Below are 7,835 nucleotides of genomic sequence, written 5' to 3'. Positions count from 1 at the left end.
CCAGCCATGATTATCAAAATTGGCGCAAAGAGGATGTGACGGTGTGAAATTAAATGAGCAAATTTCAAACTGAGAGCTGCATTGACATTGCCTCTAATTTGCCAACACTTAAATATGTAACATCTATGATGTACAAATGCTTAAAATTCTGGACAGATTTTATGAACCTAATATGCATGTTTGGTTCATTGTAAATCTTTCAGCTCTCTCTCTCTCTCTGTCAGTCTGTCTGCTTCCCTCTCATGCCCCTCTGTGTTATTTCAAAAGGTCAAAAGCATAAATCGCCAGCCAAGTTCAATTAAAGTCACAGGCAAAATTGTCAGTTGATGAGTGTTTGTGGGAGTGTGTTTGTGTCTCCGGTTACAGAAAGAAAAGGTTAGGCTAAATAATTACCCTTCCCCGGACTGAACCAGAGCCAGTGGCCTTTTCTAAGACTGACCCTTAGTTGAGCATTCAGTTGGCGGCAAACATGAACTCTTACCAAATAGATGGACACAGAAAAAAAAATGCTGCTTATTGTCAGCATTTAATTAATATGTTTGATTTCACCACTTAACCGACCTTTCAGAGCAATCTCAGATCACTCACTCACCACTGGCAACTGAGGAACTATTTACTGTCAGTACTTCAATCCAGATCTAGATAGTCATGCAACTGAAACCTTGTATACAACCCATCATGTCCACAGTGATTCAATCAGATTTACTACCAAAATGCATTTAATGTTGGATTACGGAGTGGTTTCTTGTCCCAAGCCCTGGATAAAGTTTAAAGCAATTGTACTTGTGTCAAGGATTTACTGGTTTACTGTTTACCCCTGCCAGACATTTACTTGGTAGCCTTCACAAAGTAAAAAGATCAAAAAGTGTGCCGCTGACTGGTGACTCTTTTCATCAAAAGCATGTTTGAAAGCCCAGCTTCATGGGAGGGTTTGGCCAACCTATTTATGAGCTTGGCCCCAATCACTAAACTAGAACCCACCATTTAGCTCACCAAGAAAGTCTGTGGACCACCTCACATCACAGAGCTGAAGTCTGTGTGAAATATTAAGAGATAAACCATTTCTAGCGCTTTCATTTCATGTTTTCTCATTCTTTTTCTGTTGCAGACCCTACATTCTGCTGATTTTCCCAAGGTGTCAATCTATACTTCCAGTTCTTGAATTTCACGGTACTTTAGAGTCCAGAAGCACTGCGAAGTTTTATTAGTTTGTATAAATTGCTCGTTCCAGTCAGACTGCGACACTGTTCATTAGTGCGAGTTTACACCTGTATTATTAGATTAGTGTCACTACACCTGTAGGTGACAGCAAGTGACTGTTTTTATGAGTAAATAACAGGTTCGTTCAAAAGCATTGAATCATTCAACGAAATTCAATGGCTGAGGGAGTCATTGAATCATTCTGTCAACCAATTGTTCAAAAACACTGATTCATTTAGAAATGACACACCAATATGTTGCTCAGAAACACCACTGCTAGTTTTTCTTTTCTTTTCGTTTTTGTCAATAATTTGTATAAAATGTAGGATACTCCAAATTACCTTCTTTCTTTACTGAATAGTGAATAAGAAAATGGGTGACTAGTTTACATGGGCTAAATTTCTTTAAAAAAAGTTCTTACTATACAATATATATTGTATAATATATACAGTTTCAATATATATTTGTATAATATATACATTTTTAACCTGTTTCTAAATAGTTCCATTGTTTTTTTTATAAATACATTATGAATTCAATGTGAAACGTACAGTTGAAATCCCCTTTTAGTTTGGTTTCCTTGGATGTGCTTTAGGTCTATTAATAGATCACCAATACCTTCAACCATCTCACACTCATTTGGTCTTGTTATTGGGCCTATTTGCCAGTCCTGTAATGTTTCTGTTTATATGAGTGAGTGGATGTCTTTAAATTATTTATTGAGAGTAACCGGAGGCCACATACAGGATGAGATCTTTTTGTATTCATCCTCTCAATGGGCTTGACTGAATAATGCATATCTGAGAGTCATATGAAAGTAAAAACTGGATGAGAATATTTGACATAAACACAATACAGCCACGGGCATGTTATAGTTGAGCAATAATGTTATTATGATGTCTAACTCAATGGGTGGGGGATGGCGGTCATATTTGAAGCCCTTTTGTATTATTTTCCTTTGCTTTCTTTTAGGTAAACACAGGCTTTGTCTCAGCAGGGGCTAAAGACAACTGACACTGCTCAGCAAGAGCATAAAACATTTATAGATCCTTTTTTTTATAAATTTTTATTATTACAAAGATCATGTGACGAGTTTTATCACAAATTCAGTCCTTTTAGTCATCTAAGATATTTGCTGTTTTAATACATTGTGTCAGGACTGTTTTACATGTCATTCCACAAATGTTTTGCTGTGTTTGTATTATATTATGTTTCTTTTTTTTTGTCCTAACTTCCCTGAAAACTCTTCAAGCTGAAGGCTTAGTTTGTAGCTATAGTTTATACAGAGTTTTAGAATAAAGGGCTTTAATTTAAGATCCAGTTTAAACTAGGGTTCTTATTTTATTTTCTCTACAAAAGATAACCAAAACAACCAAAACCTTTTTGCCATGTGAGATTAATGGATCATAAAGTTGGAGATGACTGTGCATGCAAACTGCCAAGGACAACCGGTCAGCGAGAAATAGTCCATCAAGCTTTGTAATTCTCCGGTCAACTTGAACCTATGATTCATGGTTTTCGCTCTCAAAAAACACATTTTGCCTATTATCTGGATACTGTAATATGGTGTAACCAGGCTCCATTGGGGTTTTTATTAGGCTTTTTTTCTTCACACTTCCAAGTTATGTCTGATCTAATAGCATCTAGCTCCCATAAATCTGTACTGCATGGAGATTCATTGATGTAGGCAAAAAAGACCTCCTCTTGCTCACACTCAATAAGGCTCTTGCTCTGTTCTCTAACCCAGAGACTCATCAACATGATCCATGTAATAAGTTCTGTTGTTGTCACTCTTATTTCACTCTCCATGTGTGCTTCTTCATTCCTTTCTGTTTAGATATGTTCTTCCTTGTCCCTTGTGAACCATCCATCCTTCATTCTCTGTCTCACGGACTCAGAAGAAAAAGAAGAAAAAGGCTTCTAGAGCTTGGAATGTATAAAGTGTTGTGTTCAAGTGGCTGTCACTTTCATAAGCACAGTGCATAAAACCACTGAATAATTAATTTGTTATTTCTATTCCATATATGTTGCTCCCAATCGACAGCATTCACGCTTTTTCCTGCTGATCTGTTCTATAAAGATCTGGCTTTTGTTAGTATATATGTATGCAGTTAACACAAAAAGCAGTGGTTCTAAAGTTATATCCTATGCTACATATTTTTAATAGCGATTTTTCCGTTTAATGTTTTAAGTGTAGTAGGCTTTATTAGTATATATTAATATTTTTAGTCATTTAGTTTCAGTACTTTTGTCTTTCTTCCCTAATATTCTTTAACATTTTTAAGTTATTTTTGTAATATTTTGTTTTATTTCATGTAAAATAAATTAAATAAATTGTTAATTTCTTAAATTTTTTATTTCAATTTTCAGTTAATTTCAGTTCAGTAACACATATTAATAGTTGTAGTTTTAGTGAGCAATAACAACAGTGATTAGAACAGAATACACACACACACACACACACACACACACACACACACACACACACACACACACACACACACACATATATATATATATATATATATATATATATATATATATATATATATATATATATATATAATATATATATATATATATATATATAATATATATATATATATATATATATATATATATATATATATATATATATATATATATATATATAATATATATTCAGATTTATGCATTATTTTCAGATGAAGTCTTGCAAGCTTTGCATAAGACTTGAAATTCAATATCAAGACATAAAGAGCAAGATGCCGAGGAAGGTCACATCTGTTTCCTATGTATCAAAATTCCAAATGGATTTGCAATCAAATTTCCCTTCTGCTGCATGTGAAATGATGGTTCATGGAACATTATTTACAGTGTTTGTAAATAACACTGTAAATAAGTAAATACAGTGTTAACATTTGAATTTAGTTTCTCTTTACAATGAGGATTTAAGTGGGTCTCATATTAATGAAGTCTTATATGTAAACAACACAATAAAATTAACATTTCATCTTAATTACTCATAGAGATACTCATATTTGACTGAGCAAGCAAAAAAAAAAAAAAAAAAAAAAGACATTGATGCATACAATGCATCATTTTGTTTGAATGTCTTGCATCCAACAAGGGTGTTTAACTCATCAACTGGTTGGACAGATTCAATACCAAGTGTATTCATAACTTCTGGCTTCTTCAGAGTGACTTTTCTTAGAGAGAAATGAATTCAAGTAACCAGTGCTGGAATGATTCCAGTTCCAGTGTCTTAGCTCTTCTGGATCCGTTGTTTCATATGTGGTAACCACATGTTTTTTCCTGTGTCAAATCTGTTATGCTGGCATGCTGTTTCAATTCAAGTAGTCCGCCAACTAACAATCGTTGTCTTTTCAAACTTCAGCTCTCTGAATACAAAGATATCTTTATTGGTGTAGCTGAATTTGTATTGCAGGGAATTTGGTTGCACACCACAATGATGTATCTGACAGTTTGTATATTCATTCAAAATAATGAATAATGGAACAGCTGATAATAAGGGAACAATTGTCATGTCTATTATGGTTTCATGTACAGTTTCAGTTTATGAGTTGGCTATATTTCATTCCCCCTTGTATTGTATCAACCCAAAAAGGAACAAAACTATGATTTGGAAAAACTATCTCAGTCACCATTCAATTTAATTACATTCAAAGAAAGTGAATGGTGACTGTCTCTGTAAGTCCCTAAAATGTCCTTTAGTGTTCCATAGAAGAAACAAAGCAATAAATGTTTGAAACGTCATGACGGTAACCAAATTATTATAGTTATTTAAAAAAAAAAAAATTCTGGGTGGATCGAGTATGCCTTTAAGATTACACTCACGTCGCCCGGAAGCTGCTGCTGAGGACAAATGCAAGTCCGAGGCGCGCGCTGGTGAGCGTGAATGACAGACGTACGCGCGCGCGGTTCCTCTGCACTCACTTGTTTGTCAAGATATGTTTGAGATATTTTTTGATGCCGCTTTTGTGTTCACGAACTACAGTTTGGAAATTAACTTCTAAACATCAGTGAAAAGTACCTCTCGGTAAGTTGTTGAATTAATTAACTCGCATACGCACAGTTCGTTGGGTGTTACGCCTTTTAAACATTATTCCGCTTGTGCGTAATTCCCCAAGTGAGTTTAGTATTGTTTTCAATAATACACCTAACAATAAACACAACCTAAGTAGGTTTGTGTTTAAGTACTCTTGAGGAAATAATAAATAGTGTTAATGAGCTAAAGCTGCTTCTCTTCAAAACCTGTTGTTGGTTTGTTTTTGTTTTTGTCCGTTTGTTTATCGATTTCCGAGTAAAGCTTTTTTGAATCGTTTTTATGTTCTTATTTGTTTAGTTTTACTTTAGTTGTTGCAGTTAGACAGCACGACTATCATTTTGTAATATTTCTTCAGTTTACATCAAGGTTTCTCGAGTTAAAGAGCGAACAGGATGCGCGCTCCCGTGCGCCAACAATTGAATGATGATTGTGCTCTTACACGTGAAAAGTGTGCAAAATAGACTTTGAACTAAAGTGTTAAACTTTATTAAAGATAGGAACAGTGCGGGATTTCGAAGTACCATGTTAAACCTATTCAATGGTCTGTTTATCCTTCACTGTGGCTAAAGGAAGGGTCGCTCCCGTTACTTGATACACTGCATGTTTCCCAGCTGGGGTGCGCGGTCATGAAGCGCGCTCCTGGGGGGATGCATCTCTCTCAAAAGCAGAGAAATGAATTTGACATGATGCTCATATGATGTCATGGACCCTGCATTTGGGTGTACGTTCTTTTACATTCTAAATCATGAATGTTACTCTATTTGTTGTACCAAACTAATGTAAAAGTTAGTTGTATCTATGTAAAAAGAGTTAGGGTTTGTTTAAACTAACTACTTTATAGTTTAAGAGCTCTATGTATATACAGTTAGCGCACAAAGTAACAAAACAAAACCAGCCTTTGCTGTTCTGCACTGGATTATTTTATTATCCATTCTAATTTGCATTGAGCTAATAGAAACACCATCACTGATGCAGTTGTATGACCTTGTGGTTCCTTTTTGAATTTAGTTCTGCTAGAAACAACTTCATTTTTACATGTGGGTAATCGGTCTGAATTATGGGAAGTTGTTCTGTATGACATGCTGCAGACCATCTAAACTAAAGCTATTTTAAACAATATTTGCATAATGTAAAAAAATTCTAAATAGTTTTAAATCCAAGTTAATTACTTTTTTTTTTTTTTTACTGCAAGCGAACTGTAATAAATGCAAGTGTATAATCTCTTACCATTACATTAAAATTGAAACCTTGTTTTGCATTTACAAAGGGTATGAAACGGGCTGTCAAGTCCGCTTGTTTGAGAATTGGCTAATATTCAAATGATAAAAGTATACAATAAAAAGTAGCAAACCAATAATAGGAGCATTTTGCTATCAGGTCTTTTTACTTTTGTATTTAGGGTGTGCCTGGGTTGCATTTGGAAACCCTCCTGAGCTTTAACGATTTCCTGCTTGGCCTTTAAAATCTGAGTTTAATGGGTTTTGTAATGCTGGCAGCTATTAGAATAGATCTTCAACCAGAGAGAGAGAGTGAGAAAATGACGTGCTTAGAGATTGGTATAGACTAAAACAGAGACAACTGGCCCTATGATGTAGTTCTGTTTTATGCTCCAAGGACATTAAATGTTCAGCATGCTTTTTATGTGTCCATCTCTCCATTCTGGTGTAAACAGACAAAAAGTTATGATTGAGTTAAAAAAGCTGTTAAAAAATCACGATAATCCACAATCAGTTTACATGACTGCAATCCATCAGTTAATAAGTGAAAAGTTGCATGTTTGGATTTTTTCACAAACTATATTGGCAAATCTATCAAGGCTTTTTAACATGAAACCTTTTCTTCTGGCCAAATATGAGTCCATGATCAATCATAAGAAACTGAAGAAGTATTTTGCCTGCTGTCCTCACATAAAAATCCACCTGACATTTATTTAGGAGGTTTTTGGACTGTTTTCACTTGTAAACAGTACTTGATCTGTGCATGTTTGTCTCTCTTGATTCCAACAAGATGACATTTTTACTGAGAAAGCAAATTATGGATACAGGACTCATATTTTATCCAGAAACAGTGGTTTGAAGTAAAAGGGATAGTTCACCCAAAAATGAAAATTAGCCCATAAATTACTCCCCTTCAAGTCATCCTAGTGTATATGACTTTCTTTTTTCAGATGAATCCAGTTGGAGTTATATAAAAAAATAGTCTTTGATCTTTCAAGGTGTTTCATGACCCTCAGTGGGTGTTGCATGCATCAGTCCAAAAGAAGGTAAATATAAAGTGACCATTCATAAAAAAAGGGTCTCACATGGGACAAAGGACTTCTGTAGTGAATCAATGTTTTTTTTTGTAAATATCCCTATTCAAAACATAATAATCACTTTAACGAAGCTTGTGATCACTGTTGAACACGGAAGCAATTCCGGGCTGACGACGTATGGACGTCTATACAGGATGGAATGCTCACACTGCATGCGTACCGTCTCCGAGCCCAACTGAACTGTGCCCTGGCCTACCTCTTCCAACCAGGCCAGGGCCGGGGTAAACAAAACGCGTGTCACGAAGCTCTCACCTGGTGCGGAAAATTCACAAA

At 35.0% G+C, this 7,835-nt stretch overlaps 1 protein-coding gene across 1 annotated transcript in view; it reads left to right on the top strand.

Annotated features, from left to right (window-relative positions):
• Positions 1-5,097: 5,097 nt before the first annotated feature.
• LOC113111835 (supervillin-like) overlaps positions 5,098-7,835 on the top strand; it is a 73,961-nt gene continuing 71,223 nt past the window's right edge. The window contains exon 1 of the mRNA XM_026276976.1: positions 5,098-5,239. The gene's annotated coding sequence lies outside the window, so the exon portion shown is untranslated. The remainder of the gene's footprint in view (positions 5,240-7,835) is intronic.

Source organism: Carassius auratus, chromosome 12 (genome assembly GCF_003368295.1).
Source record: "Carassius auratus strain Wakin chromosome 12, ASM336829v1, whole genome shotgun sequence".
Taxonomy (NCBI): domain Eukaryota; kingdom Metazoa; phylum Chordata; class Actinopteri; order Cypriniformes; family Cyprinidae; genus Carassius; species Carassius auratus.
Note: the sequence above shows the minus strand (reverse complement) of the source record. Positions and strands in the feature narration are given on the sequence as shown.